Source organism: Sus scrofa, chromosome 18, assembly GCF_054392235.1.
Source record: "Sus scrofa isolate SSC_HxYL_T2T_F1_AM1 chromosome 18, Sscrofa_HxYL_maternal_Yorkshire_Landrace_v2.0, whole genome shotgun sequence".
In the NCBI taxonomy this organism is placed as follows: domain Eukaryota; kingdom Metazoa; phylum Chordata; class Mammalia; order Artiodactyla; family Suidae; genus Sus; species Sus scrofa.
The window spans coordinates 25,562,963-25,579,937 of NC_139400.1; the positions used below are offsets into that span (position 1 = coordinate 25,562,963).

Consider the following 16,975-nt stretch of genomic DNA (forward strand, 5'->3'; position numbering starts at 1 on the left):
TTTTTTCTGGGGGATCTCCAGGGTTCATTTGAAATACTAGGAACCAGACAGTGACGCTGAAAATTAGTAATTGGCCAAAAAACAATAATAATTATTATGATGATGATTGCGAGCCCTAAGCTCTAAGCTTCGGCGTTAGATAATTTGCTTTTCACGTGACTTTATTTTTATTTTATTTTATTATTTTATTTTTTAGGGCCACACCCACGGCATTTGGAAGTTCCCGGGCCAGGGGTCGATTTGGAGCTGTACCTGCTGGCCTCCGCCACAGCCATAGCAGTGCCAGATCCAAGCTGTGTCTGAGACCTACGCCACAGCTCAAGGCAACACCAGATCCTTAACCCACTGAGCGGGGCCAGGAATTGAACCTGCCTCCTCATGGATACCTGTCGGGTGGGTTACCACTGAGCCACCACCGGAACTCCCGGTGTCACTTTATTTTTTACAACATCATTTATATATAAGGTGGATGTTTCCATTTTATAGATGAAGTTCTGGTCCAAACCTTTAGCTAAGACAATGAAGAAACAGCTAAGATTTAAGTTCAGGAATGTCAGCCCCAATAAAGCCTGCTCCCTCTCCCTGACGTCTCCCTGATGCCACACTAAATAGGAGTGAGAGGGCAAACTGCCCTGGGGAATGTTCTGAGAACAGAGTAATGACGCAGAGATGGAGAGGGATCCAGCCTCAGTATTTCTGGGGGTGGTGGTTGGGGGGATATGAAGAGAGTGTCTTTTAAAATTTGTATTCATTCCGGGAAAGGCCCAGTTGTGCTTTCACTTCCTAGGAAAATTTGGGGACTTACCTTTTTCAAAGAAAATATTCTCTTATTCAACTTTAAGAAGGAAGGAAGCTCTGACACATGCTATGACATGGATGAACTTTGAGCACCTCATGCCAAGTGAAATAAGCCAGTCGCAAAAGGACAAATACTGGATGATTCCACTCCTATGACGGCTACTAGCATAGTCAGTCCCCAGCAACAGAAGCTAGAATAGTGGTTTCCGGATCCCGCGGCTCTAGGCTGTCTGGTGGGGAGGTGGTCAGCCGAAGCCCGAGATAGGAGAGCCTGGAAATGAGTCCCTGGGTAGACTGAATGCAGGAGCCAAGAAAAGGCCTGGAAGGGGCAGAGACCCTCCCGCCCTCCTCTGGACCAGCAGCTTCTGGAATCTACTGGCTCACAGTCTCACAGAGAAGATAAGCCAGCAAAGAGGTATTTCAAGGCTGTGCAAGAAACCCATGGCAGAGAAAACCCGCTCTCCGAGGAAACAGTTCATTGGATATGTTGGAACTCAGATTCTAACACGGAGGCCCAAGAGCAACCTGGGCTTGACCCTGACTTTGGGCAGCTGTGGCAGGGGCTGCTGGGGCTCCCCACACCCCAGCCTGTTTGCAGATGCCATAACCCTTGGAGAGAGGATTGGCGGGCATGTCCCAAGCACTGGTTGACACTGCATGGGCAGGGGTAGGGGGCGCTGGCAGACCAAATCTGGACCACCCCCAATTTTGTACCGCCCACAAGCTGAGAATGGTTTTTACATGATTTAATGGTTTAAAGAAATAAAGAGAGTGAAATTTCATGACGCATGAGATTTCTAAAAGCTTTGAATTGTGGTGTCTATAAGGAAAGTCGACCTGGAACACGGCCATCCTTGTTTGTTTACTCATCGTCTGTGGCTGCTTTCCTGCCGCAACAGCAAAACTGAGCCGTTGTGACAGATAACATGGCCTGCAAAGCTGAAGAGATTTTTCAACCTGGCCTTTACCGAAAAGTTTACTGACCCCAGTCTAGTCTGATGGTTTTTTCCAAGTGCGGGTCACAACCCGAAAGTCAGTCGTGAATCAACTTATTGAAACATGATTGATTGGCATTAAATATGTGTGTGTGTGTGTGTGTGTGTGTGTGTGTGTGTGTATGAATGGACAAAAAATAGAGTACACCACCACCTACGGTAAGGCGATTTTTCTCTTTAAACTTTTTTTTCTTTCCTTAAGCTTTTATTTCAGTTAAGTAGGCATGTGTACACTCAGCCATGGTGGGGACTCTCTCTTATTTATGGGTCTTGGTTCCAAACGTAAGAAAGCAGCCCGTCTAGGGGAACCTGGGGGATCTACTGTTGTCCACTTGGATGTCGGGGACAGAGTTGTTGGGATGCGTGCCTCTTAGCCATGTCTGTTCAGAGTGTGGTTGTCTGTTCCCGGAGCCCAGGCTCCAGCAAGGTGGGTGCAGGATTCTCTGAAACATCTCCCTCTCCCAGAGCACCTTGGTCCAGGACGGCCTCGATGTGATGCTGGATCCTTGTTTCCGCGCAGTTTTCTCCCACTTGAAGAGGGAGCTTTCCATTTTCCCAGAGAGCAGTGAAGGAGGAGTGTTTGCTCTTGGGCAGAGAGAGGAAAACAAGCGAGGCCCCGGACCAAGGATACAGAGCTCCCTTCCCGACCCCTTCCATCGACAGCTGATTCAGAGTGACAGAGGACGACTCTCGTGCAAGGTGACAAGAGGCAGGACCGGGAAGACTCGGTGTTTACAAACATATTGCCAAAGTGTCACAGATAGAATTAAAAAACATCAATAGCAATCGATGAGAACAAATCACCAGGCCCAGCCATTAAAAAAGAACAGGAATCAGACAGGGTGGAAGCCAAGGGAGAAGGGACCCTCGCCGATACTTCTCCCCTCCCCGTTCTGACCTTGCTCGTTCTCGTTTTTTCCTTTCCCTCCGCTCCTCCACCCGCTCATCCCTGCCGATTTCTCCTCATGCAGGTGGAGGAAAAGCATTGATTTGTTCAAGAGCATGTGCCTTGGTCTCAGAGGCAGAATTGAACAGGGCTACCTGTTTTCCCCTTCTCTTCTCCCACCTGCGCCCGGCATGTCTGTTGACTTTCAGATAGTGAGTCTATGAGCAAGTGCTGAGCCAAGCTTCATATTCTCAAAGCTGTTTATCGTCGGGATCCTCCATGACGGCCTTCAACAACCAGATAACAAAAGCCATGACAATGCAGTATGTTTTGTTGGAAGCAGACTCTTCCAGGCCTTAAGAGCTGAGCTGGGTTTCTTGGTTCCAAAACTTTGGGAGTCCAAGGGGGCATGTTCCACAGGAGGCTTTGACTCTCATATCATCGTAGAGAACAGATTTGCCGTCTTATAAGGAAGAGCAGTCAGTGGGTAAAGCTTCCAAGAACTTGACGTTGAATATGCCATTGCTGTCCAGCGGACTGGGGCAGATGTCTCAGATGAAGAACCTTGGGGCAGAATGAATGAATCGTGATAAGCAGTGAGGAGGATCTTTCTTAGGTTCAGGTCACTTGAAGACTTGAGAAAGGGTGTGCTGTTTCTTTTTTTTAGGGCACACCTGCGGCATATGGAGGTTCCCAGGTTAGGGGTTGAATCAGAGCTACAGCTGCTGGCCTACACCGCAGCCACAGCAATGCCAGATCCGAGCTGTGTCTAACACCTACACCACAGCTCTCGGCAACGCCAGATCCTTAACCCACTGAGTGGGGCCAGGGATCAAATCTTGCAACCTCATGGATACTAGTCGGGCTCATTACCACTGAGCCACAATGGGAACTCCCAAGTGTGATGTTTCTTTTTTTTTCCTTTTTTTTTTTTATTATTTCTCAAATGAATTTATCACATCTGTATGATGTTGCTTTAATAAAATAAAGTAAAATAAAATAAAATAAAACTGACAGCAGAGCAGGATGGCTTGGTGTGGGTTATGGGACTGCAGAGAAGTCCAGGAGGAGCCAGTCACCCAGAGGGCAGAGTTTGGCTGGGTGCTTGGCTGTGGATTATCACTAAGACTCCGTGCCCTGAATCTCTCCTTCTAAAGCAGCTCAAAAAGTCTTAAGCTCAAGAAACACTGGATTAGGGGAATTTGATCCAAGTAAACCAAAATGACCCAGGAAAAGCAACTTTAGAGGATGGACTATGAGGAAGTTGTAGAGAAAGCAGTGTCACCACAGAACTGAAGAGGTAGGTAGGGGACCCAGTAAGAAAGAGAAGGGACCCAAGGACCAAGGAGCTTGGCCATCCTTCCTGGGAGTGAAGTAATAGCTGACCGGGTCCCAGCCAGAGCCACCAGGCTTAGTGCTGATGGGGTCTCTCTCCCTCTCTCTCACTTATTCATTCATCCATTACATCGGTGGTTTTATTTTATGCCAAGCCTCTTTCTGCACATTGGGAATTCAGATTTAAAAGATACAGAAATAAAATCTCTGCCCTCGAGGAATTTGTGAGCTAACCCATTACCTCATTCCTCAGCTACCAGACAAAGTCTATATCCTGAGATTTCTCATTTTGTCTCAAAACAGTTTCATCATTCAAACGGCCGAATATGTAGTTTGAGGGAACATCATGGAACGTGGGTCTAGGGAGAAGCAAAGGAGGCAGCCCTGATCCCAAGCTCAGGCCTGTGAGGAGGGGAGCAAACCCCGATCTCTCAGGAGAAAATAGCGCCCCGGAGCCTTCAGACGAGGGGCCCCTTCTGCCATCTCATCTCTGTCAGAGGCTCCCCCACAGCCCTGGTGGGTAAGTGAGCTGTGAGGAAGATGGACTGGCCTCGCACAATGAGCTGAGCAATGATCTTTGAGGCCAGGAGGGAAGCAGGGGTCCCTGCAGAGGGGTCATGAACTTGGCCTAAGAGACAGTCTGTGGACTTCCAGTGCAGGCGGCATGGCAGTTGGCAGCGTTTCTTTGCAGGGACGTAAACCTCTTTGTCCTGATAGCATCAGCAGGTTTACACCCACTCTAATAGTGGGCTCTGAACTGCGGCTGCATTTGTTCTACATTCAGAGACATTTTCCCATCTCTGTGGCTCGTGGCGACGCTCTCGTGCTTGTGTGAATAGCAGTGTGGGTGGGGGCGGGAGGGTGGTGACACCAGTCTTTAAAGTGGATAAAGGACTTTTAGACAGGTGTCATCCAGCCAGCCAGCCAGCCACCCGACCAGCCGTCCGCTGGTTTACTTGCGAAGTGTCTACTGACTTCTTACAATGTACCCTCATCCATGCCCTGAGGGCAGAGGAGAGAACAGAGCCCTACCTGGCAGCTTCCCAAGCCCCAGACTTGGCATTTATCTTTCCAAATGGCTTCTCTTTCACAAAGACCCAGCGTTTCATTCTTGAACAGCCTTGTTCATCACAAGAAGGAAAAATGCAGCAATAGGGTTAATGGCAGTTACTGTTCCCGAGCAGAACTTACCTGTTGGGAGTCAGAATCATGTGAGGTGAGGTGACAGTCACCTCTTAAATACACATCTCAAGAGGGATCGAGAATGAGAACAGTGGAAAGGACCAGGCCTGTCAGGCTGGATGGGATGGGAAGAGCCTTGTACTTAATTGACAGCAACCCAGGGCAAGTGGCTTCCCTGGTGGTCACTGGCCTCATTTGTATTGGGAAGGGGATGGATGTGTGAGTCCTAAAGATCCCTTTCTTCCATGATATTGAGTGAAGTCTATTGATCTCAGTCTTGCTCCCTCTGCTCTCTTCCTTCCTGTTGCCCCATTTCTTGTCCTTTCTAGACGTGACCAGCTCTCAAGTCAATGCAATCCTTCCTCCAGATGTTTTTCCTGAAGGACAGTCCATTGTTGCCAACATCTAACCCACTCTTGTCCAATAGAACTTTCAGTGATGATGGCAGCAGTCATACCATACTGGTCATCATGGTAGCCACTAGACACGGTGACTACTGAGCACTTGAAATGCGGTTTTTGTGATTGAGGAACTGGGCTTCAATTTTATTTAATTTTAACTAAACACATGCATCTGGTAAGTACCTTATTGGACAGCATAGTTCCACCCTCTTTTCCCAATGCTCTTCGGCCATTATTGTGTTTATTTATTTCTTCTTCAGTCACTGGTTGCGAGCTTGGTATCTGTAGCCAGACTTCCTTACCTTGAGTTCTGCATGACCACTCATGAGACAAGGGACCTTTCCAAGCTTCAATTTCCTTACCTGTAAAATGAGGGTACTAATAGTCCTACCTCCTAGGATTGTTGAAAGTATTAACCAAGATAATGAATGAAGAGCCTTTAGCATAGTGCCTGACTTTGGAACTGTTAGCTAAGAATGAGGAAGTGGGGAGAAGAAGATGGAAAGAGGAGGGAGAGAAGGAGGAGAAGGAGGAGGAGAAGAGGGAAGAGGAGGAAGAGGAGGAGAGAGAGGAGGAGGGAGAGGAGGAGGAGGAAAAGGGAGAGGAGGAGGAGGAGAAGGGAGAGGGGGAGGGAGAGGAGGAGGAGGAGAAGGAGGGAGGGGATATATTTCATGTTTTCTCTTTTCTCTTAGGGGGAAGTCTTGGGGTCTAAGACCATGTAACCTCTGGTTATTACTGCTTAGCATGTGGAGGCAACACTGTCTCCAGGGCTCACACAGGTGTCCTTTGTATTTGATTTCTGTTCTCTTTGCCCAGCTACCCACTCTCCTGTGCAGATACCCAGGTACCTCTGTGCTCTGCTCCAGGGCAGGTACAAGCCTCCTTCAGTGCCCACCCTGATGTGAGCTGAGTGACTATCACCCTGCCCTCTCTCTCTCTCTCTTTCTCTCTCTCTCTCTCTCTCTCTCACACACACACACACACACACACACACACACACACACAGAGCAGACGGACCTGGATTTCATGCCTTCAGACACATCTGAGCCTCCGTTCCCTCGTGCCTCCTCCTCTGGGTGATGGGGAATAGGGCGGTGACCCCATTAATTCCAAGCAGGCCCTCATTGCTCTGCAGGTCCCCGACTCCCTTTGGGCCTCCCCTCTGGCCAACTTGACCTCCCACGTGACATTTCTCAATCCTGCCTCAGGAATCAGATGTCTAAATAGCAAATGAAAGATTAATGCCAGTGGCCAAGATTGGGGTGTGAATAATTTAAAGGGCAGAAAAAGAGCCAGCTCCGCTTACCAACAGGACTGCCTGGGCAGAGGTCAGGGGAGGGAGAGGGCCACCTCTGGGCCGAGGAGAGGAGGGTGTGGGTTCTAGCGACTTGATCTGGGAGAGGATTTGTTGGTGGCGGTGATGGGAAGAATTTGTAGTTACAATTAGAAAATGGGGCCTTTGGCCTTCCTCTCAGTCCAGGGGCTGTGGGTTTCGCGAGGAGTGTGACAGTTTTCCACGTGGGTGACATACTTCCGTGGATGGTGTAAGGCCAGGGACTGCCCATTGCCTGAGCATGCTGTGCCCCTCACGATAAGCACCACCTCTCACCAAAGATCTCTGTCCTTGGGGCCACCTTGACCTGTTGGGCTCCAGGAGTCCACACAGCTGGGGTATTTGGTGGGACCTTCCTGGGGGCCTGGGATTTGAGGTGAGGAGGGAAAAGCAGCCTGATGTTCGTGAACCGAGCAGGTATTTCGCAGACCGTGTGGCTCTTGTCCAGGCAGGAAACCTCTGTGTGGCTCCTTTCTTCCCCTTTCCCCACCACCTTGGTCACCTCCCTGCTCTCCCAGCTTCCCCTCAGGTTGACCGCAGTCCTTCCTCTGATGGTTTGGGGTTTGATAAATATTTCCCCCTCTGGAAGTCTTTAGCCGTGCAACAAGAAGGTGACATGATAGATTCCCTCCATCACTTAATTGAAGCCATAAAAAATGAAAAGAGAGTCTCCAATAAACCAAACCATTACTCACTGGTGGATGGAGAGGGGATCCCAGAGCCGGGCCCTGGGAGGCGCAGCTGGGAAGCCCTCCAGCTGACTGTCTATTACGATTATTAATCGCAACAGCAACAGGGTTCATCTGCACGGAGCTTCTTAATGAACTTGGACTCCTGTCCTTACAAGGTTGTAGCCGTTAGAGGAACCAGGGTCTTTAGGTTTCGAATCCCTGAAGGCTTCATTGACTAGGATGGATGTCCAGGGGTGCATTGCTCTGGTGCTCCCCCAGATTATGGGACATGTGCGGGTGTGTCTAGGCCAGAAGAGTGGAAGGAAGAAAGCAGAGTCTGCTCGGATTAGAAATATAAATGGTGGCTGGATGCATATTATTATGTGTGCATAATATTTATGTATATGTGCAATGCAGCCGTCATGGATGGATGGCCATGAGTTGTGTATGGGGTCGTAAGGGTTTCATTTGGTGGGTGGTCCATGTGACGGTGGGAGTGAGGCATGTTAATGGTAGTGGGTGTACCTGCTTTAAAATAGCATCATCTCGGAGTTCCTGTCGTGGCTCAGCCGAAACAAATCTGACTAGTATCCTTGAGGATGCAGGTTCAACCCCTGGCCTCACTCAGTGGGTTAAGGATCCGGGGTTGCCGTGAGTGGTGGTATAGGTTGCAGATGCGGCTCGGATCCTGCATTGCTGTGGCTGTGGTGTAGACCAGCAGCTACAGCTCCGATTCAACTCCTAGCCTGGGAACCTCCATTTGCCACAGGTGCGGCCCTTAAAAATAATAATAATAATAAAATAAAATAGCATTGTCTCTGTGGGGATTCTATAACATGTGGGTTTCCAGGTTTATGAGAAGTAGGAAGACCCTAGAATTTACTGTCCAAAACAAGAGTTTTAAAAGTTCAAGGGGGCATTATTATTATTATTATTATTATTATTATTATTTTGGGTTTTTTAGGGCCACACCCATGGCACATGGAGGTTACCAGGCTAGGGGTTTAATTGGAGCTGTAGCTGCCAGCCTATACCACAGCCATAGCAACGCCAGATCCAATTAGACCCCTAGCCTGGGAACCTACACCACAGCTCACGGCAACACCGGATCCTTAACCTGCTGAGCGAAGCCAGGGATCGAACTCACATCCTCATGGATACCAGTCAGGTTCACGACTGCTGAACCACAATGGGAACATCCTAAAGGGGGCATTATTACTGTGTTGCCTAGGCCACTCACATCAGCCAGGATTGTTCCAGACTACCAGAGGTGTGTGGTAACTCCCCCTGTAAGCCACCAGTGACTTGCTTAGATGTGTCTTCCATTGTGTTCGAGTTTATATTGAGAGTGAGTTTACACTGAGGGGATTGTGTCCGAGCTGGAATTTAGAGGCCTGGGCAGAGTTGCCTCTTAGTGGCACCGTCACCGCTGGGGTCTGCCCGGATTACTGCCCCCCTGGTGGAAAGAGCAGCCCCATGGACCCTTCCCAGGCTCCCTGCTCCCGTTTCAGACATGTCCTGGCGACATGGCTCAGGTCTTGACACCCGGGGGACTTGGGCACCCACACCGGGAGCCCCAGTTCACTCCAGATGGGAAGCATGGCCCTGAGGCCATGGGTTGCAGCCTCACTGCTCTGGGGGAAAGTGAACCAGCCCCTGTGGGGGAATCTTGAGTCAACAGTCCGAGGGTTTGCTGTGTGTGCGCAGTGTTCGGGTCTGCCCTTGAGTCTGCCCGGGCCTCGGTTTACCTCTGCGTGAAACTAGGGGAAGAACAGTATCTGCTAACAAGGGTACTGATGGTGGAGACAGGGTTTAAGATGAGCTGCACAATCACACCTTTTCCTGTTTCCCTCCCTCCTTCTTTCCCTGCGATTCTTTTGTGTCAGGTGACTTTGCCTCTCAAACCCCAGCCCTTTGTTCCCTGGAGTTCCTCTACCTCAACCACAGTGCCCCTGAGGTTTGGGGGCAGGGAAGGGAAGGGGAGATGCACCCAGATCTTGACCAGTGTTTTCCGAGCGGAGATCTCTGGTTTTCTCTCCGGCCTGTGCTGTGACCAACAGCAGGCCGTGTGTTCCCTAGAATAACACCTAAAAGGATTCTGCGCAGGTGGCTTTCTCCAGGGGCCCACTCTCCCTCCTTCTCCCTGAAAACCAAGAACTCCCTGGGCTGCAAGCAACTAGATGTAAACAGAAATGAATCCATCTGCAAAACCTCAACATGTCACCTGATCCTTATCAGGGCCTCATAATCGCCTCCAAGGAAGATCTTATTATATTAAAAAGCAATTGCCCTCCAAGCTGGTAACACTAATAGATTTTCTGTGATAGGTATCCCGGATTTGGCTTTTGGCTTACGAGATGCCGATGGCATTCCCTTCCTTTGGCCTCTGTCTCAGCCCCTCGGTGTTTGCATAAGCCTCTCGCAGTTTCAGTTTCCTTTAGGGCCTCTGTCTGCAAGATGATAAGCTCCGTGAGGGCATCTGTCTCATTGAATGTGGCATCGCCAGTGTAAGAAGAATGCCTGGCATGCCACAGCAAGCGTGCAGTTTCATCCATCCATCCAGCTCGTTCATGCAGTCATTCAATAAATGGAGCCAAGGTCTAGAAGGGGAGACAAGACGAAAACCCAACAGTAGATAAAATAATGACATGTTATTGTTTTATAATAAGGGCTTTGAAAGACGCAAATAGGGTGTTGAAACAGGATAATCAGGCATGGGGGGAGAGTCCACTTTGAGAGGAAGACAGAAATATCCACCCTGAGCACGGGAGGAGGGCAAGCAGCCAGCCCTGAGCAGAGCAGAGGGAGGAGGTTTGTAAGCAGAGGGGGCGGTCGTGTTGGGGTTATTCGGTGGGAAAGCTCAGCACCGTTGAGGGCCTGGGAGAGGCCCCCTGAGGATAGAACTCTGTCAAAGGGAGTGTTTATTGTGTTTGGGGAGGTAGGGGGGGATGGGCCATGTCAGAAATGTTTGGGGGTGGACGAGACCCTCAGAGACGTGGTTGGTGGATGGCATTTGGAGTTTCTCATTCTCCAAGCATATAGATCCATGCGACCCAGAGACAAGGCTCCCGGAAGGGCTGGGCCGTGGACACGAGAGGTGGAGGTGGTGAGGGGGGTGCTGTGAACGAGGGGGGCCGGGCAGCGGGCTGGGTCCCAGAACTTCCGGGTCTCCCTGTCGGCTCACCCTTCGATGAAGAGCAGCTTCTGTTCCTCTGTGTTTATAAAGACGAAGTCACTGTAAACAGGGCATCTCGACCCCTGTAGCTCCTGCTTAGATTGGAAGAGAACTAGACATCAGGGCCTCGCTAAAGCCTTGTGATGAGTGAACCAGACCCAGATTTCAAAAAGCAGCCATGAAAGTAACAATGGCAATCACAGCCCATTCTTACCTTCTGGGCCCTTTGGTGTCAGTAAATTGCAAGCGGTTTCAATTTCAGATAGATCTGGTGGCAAGAGCCAAGCTCATAAAATGTCCTTCACAGGTTACGGTCTTGTCAATTATGCATCAGAACTAGTTGTTGATGAGGGATTTCAGGGCTGAGGTCCAAGGAGGGCGGAGAGGTGCCAGCGCCTAATCCAATTGGTGGCAGTTGCTTATCAGAGACCAGGTAAATAGAACCCATGCAGAGAGCATCACCCGCTCCAGGAGTCTGGGGGGCCTTCGTCTTCAGGGAGGGGAGCGATGGGAGAGTTGTTTGGACAAATGGAGAACTCATTAATTAGAAGTTAAACGTCCTCCTTTCTCTGCCAGATCAGAGTATATTCGAGTGAAAACATATGAGCGCAGGCTCGTTCCTTCATTCTCTCTGTTTCTAAACATTTCTTTGCGTTAAAATCCCCTGAGTTCCTTTAATCTGTGACAGCCAGATCATATCCCAGGCAAACAGAATTGGGATGACGGCCAAGGCACCAGAACTTTTTCTGCAAGACACTGCTAAGGACTGGGGTTTGCCTCCTGGGCTGTTCTTTCCCAGGGCTCTCAGTGGAGTCCCTGCCCAGGAGGGATGCCAGCCTACAGGGAGGGGCATGGACAGATGGATGGACGGACAGTCCGAAGGGGCAAGACCTGGAGCTCAGAGAGGTCCTTGGCATCTTCTACACCTCTTGGTGGAGAGTATGGGGAAGTGTAACATGCTGGTGGCCGTTCCCACCACGACCTGGGGGCAGGGTGGCTCCTAGGGGTGGGCAGCCCAGAAAGACAAAGGCTGTATTCTCGAAGGGCAGCGTTTTGACCCTCCTGCCTCCCTGAAACCAGTCTCTCTCTGGCCCCCATCTCATAAACCTACAAAGAATAAAATGCATTCCTGCCAGAGCCCTCCTCTGCCGAGGGGAAGGGAGGCAGTAACTCTCTGATTCTCCTAGCGAGGGGAACAGGCGAGGCTGGGGTCTGTGCCCCGTTGCACATGTGATAGACGAGGTGACCCGAAGCTACCTGCTCAGCGTCTCTGTGTTTCCCTCTGCCTGGAGCCAGGAAAAGTGTCTCCGCTTCCTTCTGCCTTCTGAAGAGGCCAGGTGGGAGACCCCATCACTGCTCAGTAGCTGCTTGAAGAGCCCGGAAGGAAGCACCGTGATGCCGTGTGATACTGTGGTCTTGGCTCACTCAGTAGGACTTTCAACCCAGCTCAAGGAGATGTGAGGCGTGCAAACAAAGCAGGGGCACGGAGCAGATGGTCACAGCCCCCTTTTCTCTACCCGTTTGCCCATTCCTTGCCGTCTCCCCCACCCCATCAGGGTGATCCAAACCAACCTTTGTCCTTATTACTCTTGTGTCTTTGATTTCTAGACGTTTTCCTGACGTGGAGACAGGTGCAGTGTTGTGATGATTTCTGCTGTGCAGCAGAGCGATTCTGTTATTCGCATACACACGTCCTGTCTTTTTCAGATTCTTTCCCCATGTGGGTTCTCACAGAATAGTGAGTAGAGTTCCCTGTGCTCTAGAGCAGGTCCTCGTTGGCCATCCATTCCAGACACCAGAGTGTGCACACGCCAGTCCCAACCCCTTCTAAACCACCCTGGTGAGCTCAGTCCACTCTCCTGGCAGAGATTTACAATCTCAGCTCCTCTCAACCCAATGGACTCAATTCAGGAAGAGGGAGCAGGAGAGGTGAGACTCCAGGCCTTTCGCCACCAAGGGCAGAAATCCTAATGCTGCGCCAAGATCCTGAAGGTCCCCTGCAGGGCGGGGCATTTTTAACCCTTTCGGTGACAGATCTTAGGGAGGTCCTTGGGCAGTGTCCTGGCGGAAGAGCCTGGGCTGCTGAGGCAGCCAGGGAAGGGTCAGAAGGCAGTGGCCATTTACCAACCCCTGTGGAGATATGTTACTGTTTTAACTTCCATCCTTCCTGGTGCGCGCCAGCCAAATAGCAGGACTAGAAGCAAGTCCTGTTTTCTCTGAGCCTTTGGACAGATGGTCAAGGTCCAGAGGAGAGATGCCGTCGGCCCTCTGTATCTGCGGATGCAGGACCTGGGGCTACAGGAGGTCGGCTGTACTGTGCCATTGCATGTAAGGGACTTGAGCATCCATGGATTTTGGTACCCACAGGGTCCCGGAACCAATCCCCCTGCACATCCCAAGAGATCACTACACGATCACGTGAGATGGTCCAGTTGTAGAATCCCACCTTGGAAGAGACCTGAGAGCCATTCATCCTGTGGTGCAGGGTGAGGAGCTAGTTCAGTATGTGGTTTCTCCTCATTTCTCCCCCTCTGTGGACCACCCAGGTGCTGTGGGCTTGTCCAGAGAGGGGCAGACGTCAAGGGGTGCCAGATGATGCCACTGAGGAAATGGGACTCAGAGACCTGAGACCATCCTAGTGTGTGAGGAGGGGCCCCCAGGCTCAAAACAGATAAAGACGTCCCTGGGCTTTGGTCCAGGGGAGGGTGCTGGGGGCTGGAGCCGCCAGAGGAAGTTGCAGGATATGAGATGTGTCCTGCTCGCCCAGCGTGGGTCATCATGCCGTCTGCCCTGGACCTGGGAGATTAGCAACAGCCGGGCTGGTGGTTGGAGGGATGGAGATGCAGGGCTGAGTGCCCCCCCCGCCTCCAGCCACCATTCCTGGCTTCACAGCACAGCTGCCAGCGACCCCCTTCTTTCTGTTCTTTGGCTCCAGATGTCCAAACCCAAGGACATCATGTCAGCATGTTCCTCCGCTGACTGTAAAAGAACAGCTGCATCTTCTAGAAGGCCCTTCCAAGCCATGGCTTGTTAGGATGATTATAGTATTTTACTCGTAAGTTGTTTACGCCTCTTGGGCCCCTTTTTGAGATTCCATTCTCAAACACAGTGGGATGATATTTTGAGACACAGACTGCGAGCAGAATGGACGGTAGGGATCATGTGATCCTCTATACTCATTACGGAGATGGGGGAAGGGTGCTGGGTGGGGAGAGGGGGACACAGAAAGGTCACATCACTTCCCTGAGGGCACCTGCCGACGCGGCGGCGGCAGAGATGTGACTGGCCCTTCCCCTCTCCCCTAACATACTTTTTTTGGTCCAAAGTTTAACAAAATGAATTTAAAATGAAAAATTTTAGGAGTTCTCTTGGGGCACAGTGAATTGAGGATCCCGTGTTGTCACTGCAGCACCTTGGGTTGCTGCTGTAGCACAGGTTCGATCCCTGGCCCTGGAACCTCCACATGCCATGGGCATGGCCTCCCCCAAATGAAAAATTTTAATTGTATTTGGAAAATACAGAAATGAATACGATAAAAGTAGGTACCCAGAGTGCCAACGCCCCACAATGGTTGTTAATATTTCCTTTAAAATTTTTATGTTAATTATTTTCCATAGTTGAGATTACATGTAGATAATAATATATATATGTAGATATATTTAATAGGAATGTAAGACCGGAACAGTCCACGTGCTATTTGCACACGCACACGTGTGTGTGTGTGTGTGTGTGTGTGTGCATTTTCGTTGGATGGGCTGGAAGGAAGATCATATATCTATACAGGTAGGAAACCTTGTAACTCAAGTAATTTCCCCACTTATAAACTCTTCGTAAACGTAATTTTAAACATGTGCTTAATATTCTATCATGTGCTGTGTCATAAGTTACTTAGCCACACCCTTACTGTTTTATATTTAAGTTACTTCTCATTTTCAAATGATAAATAATGCTAATATGAAAATGATTGTGTATTAGGTTTTGCTTTTCTTCTTTTTTAAAATCTCTGTATTTCAGACTATTTCCTTTGGCTGGATTCCCAGCAGTGGTGTTTCTAGGTCAGAGGGTATAAACACGTTCAAGTGTGGCTATCTATTATGAAATTATTTCCTCAAAGTATTGTTCCAATTTATGTTCCCAGTAGAAAACTATGAAATTTTATTAAATCTTTGCTAATGTGGTAGACGGTCCTCATTTCTGATGTGAAAAATCTCAGTGTTCTAAGTTCAAGTGTGGCTGTGAGGCAGCCAGGGATCATGATATGAATAAACTGCTTCATGGAACAATTTTGAAAATTTAACCAAGCCCGGGATCCACCCTAGAAAACAATAAATTGGCCCCATTTAGCTCAGTTGGTGAGGCCAGCCCCACAAACTGATGCCCTAACCCCAGACCATGTAAGAGGTATTGACATAGCCCCAGAAATTTTTTTTTAATTTTTTTTTTTTTTGGTCTTTTTAGGGCCGCACCTGTGGCACATGGAAGTTCCCAGGTTAGGGGTTGAATCAGAGCTGCAGCTGCCAGCTTATGCCACAGCCACAGCAACACGGGGTCCGAGCCATGTCTGCAGCCTACACCACAGCTCATGACAACGCCAGATCCTTAACCCACGGAGCGAGGCCAGGGATTGAACCTGTGTCTTCATGGATACAAGTCAGATTCGTTTCCACTGAGCCATGACAGGAACTCCACTCCAGGAATTTTTAAAAATTAAATTGGCCCTGGGTACATGCTGGGATGTAGGACCTGAACAGCCCATGTGCCTGGTTGCGTGTGTGTGTGTGTGTGTGTGTGTGTGTGTGTGTGCACACGTGCCCCCCAAAAAACTTCCATCCCTGGAGGAACCAGAGAGCTGGATCAATGGACTCATAAACACATGTCTCACAATAGAGAATGGGATTGATGCACCGTCCTGTGAAAATCACCAGGGTGGCTCTTTGGCATCTGCGACGATCCAAGTCAGTGCATCTCAGCCCTGCTGTTCAGAGGATGGTCCAGGCCTGGGGGTGGGCTGTCCCAGCAAGGGTCAGGCCATCTCGGTCAGGCTCAGGGTGAAGGCCAGCTGAGATAATGAGCTCCTGCCCATCACAGGGAGGTCTGGCAGGCGGGGACCACTCGGAACAAATGAGTGTGTCAATATCTGTCTTTCCGGAGTTCCCACTGTGGCTCAGCGGGTTAAGAACCTGACACAGTGTCCATGAGGATGCAGGCCATCCCTGGCCTTGCTCAGTGGGTTAAGGATCTGGCTTTGCCGCAAGCCAGGGCATAGGTCATAGATGCATCTCAGATCCAGTGTTGCTATGGCTGTGACGTAGGCTGGCAGCTATAGCTCTGATTCAACCCCTAGCCCAGGAACCCCCATATGCTGCAGGTGCAGCCCTAAAAAAAAAAAAGAAAGAAAAGAAAAGAGAAAAGAATATCTGCCTCTCCAGATCCACAAACCCAGGACTGCTAGCAGAGGTATCACTAATGCCCCCCACCCCCCACACCGTCACACAGAACATGAGGATGCGGAGATGACGGGTCCTTATAGAAGCAGATATCCCGCTTGGGCTTGCTTTCCTTCTCTTTAGAAAAGGGGAAGAATGAGCCCTGGAAGTTTGGGTTTTCCCCCTCAAAACCATCACCTACTTTATTTCAGCTCTCTTGGGACACCCCCGGCCTTCTCCCTTAATACATCAGAGGGTAAACCCAAGGGTATCAGAGACTTGAGTGTGGAGTGTCGTGTGGGAGGCTGGGGCCAGGGAGACAGAGCCTCTGAATTCTAGCTCTGACTCCAGTCATCCATGCAGCTCCAGGCAAGTCACCAACCTCCCTGGGTCACAGTCTTCTCACCCAAAATTAGGAGTCAGGATTAGGTGAACACGGGGCTTTTTTTTTTTTTAAGTTTTATAAGCTTGTAATATGATTCAAAAGTCAAGTATGCCCAACTAAGTGACTTCCGGGCAAGTAGGAAGCAGCTGCTGTGAATCTAAGAGGGCAGAGGAGGTCCTTTCCCTCTGTCTCAGATGGTCAGGTGGCTCCTGGGGGTACCTCAGCATCCAAAGGCAGGGAGAAGAATTAAAGGTGAATAGCGGATACATTAGAGCGGACCTGGATCACTGCATTCCTAAAAATCTCAGAAGTGAGGGAAGACCTCAATCGGAGAGGTTTATGTTTTTAATTTAATTTTTGTCTTTTTATGGCCGCACCCATGGCGTAT

At 49.8% G+C, this 16,975-nt stretch overlaps 1 protein-coding gene and 1 long non-coding RNA gene across 5 annotated transcripts in view; one reads left to right on the top strand and one right to left on the bottom strand.

Moving 5' to 3' along the window:
* The window catches only part of PLXNA4 (plexin A4), a 628,886-nt gene that overhangs the window by 319,645 nt on the left and 292,266 nt on the right, over nt 1-16,975 (top strand). The window lies entirely within an intron of this gene.
* LOC146394942 (uncharacterized) lies at nt 5,080-14,112 on the bottom strand. The gene is made up of 3 exons (XR_014833833.1): nt 8,707-14,112; nt 6,582-8,185; nt 5,080-5,769 (listed from the first exon to the last, which is right to left on the bottom strand). It is a non-coding gene; the product is annotated as an uncharacterized LOC146394942 (long non-coding RNA).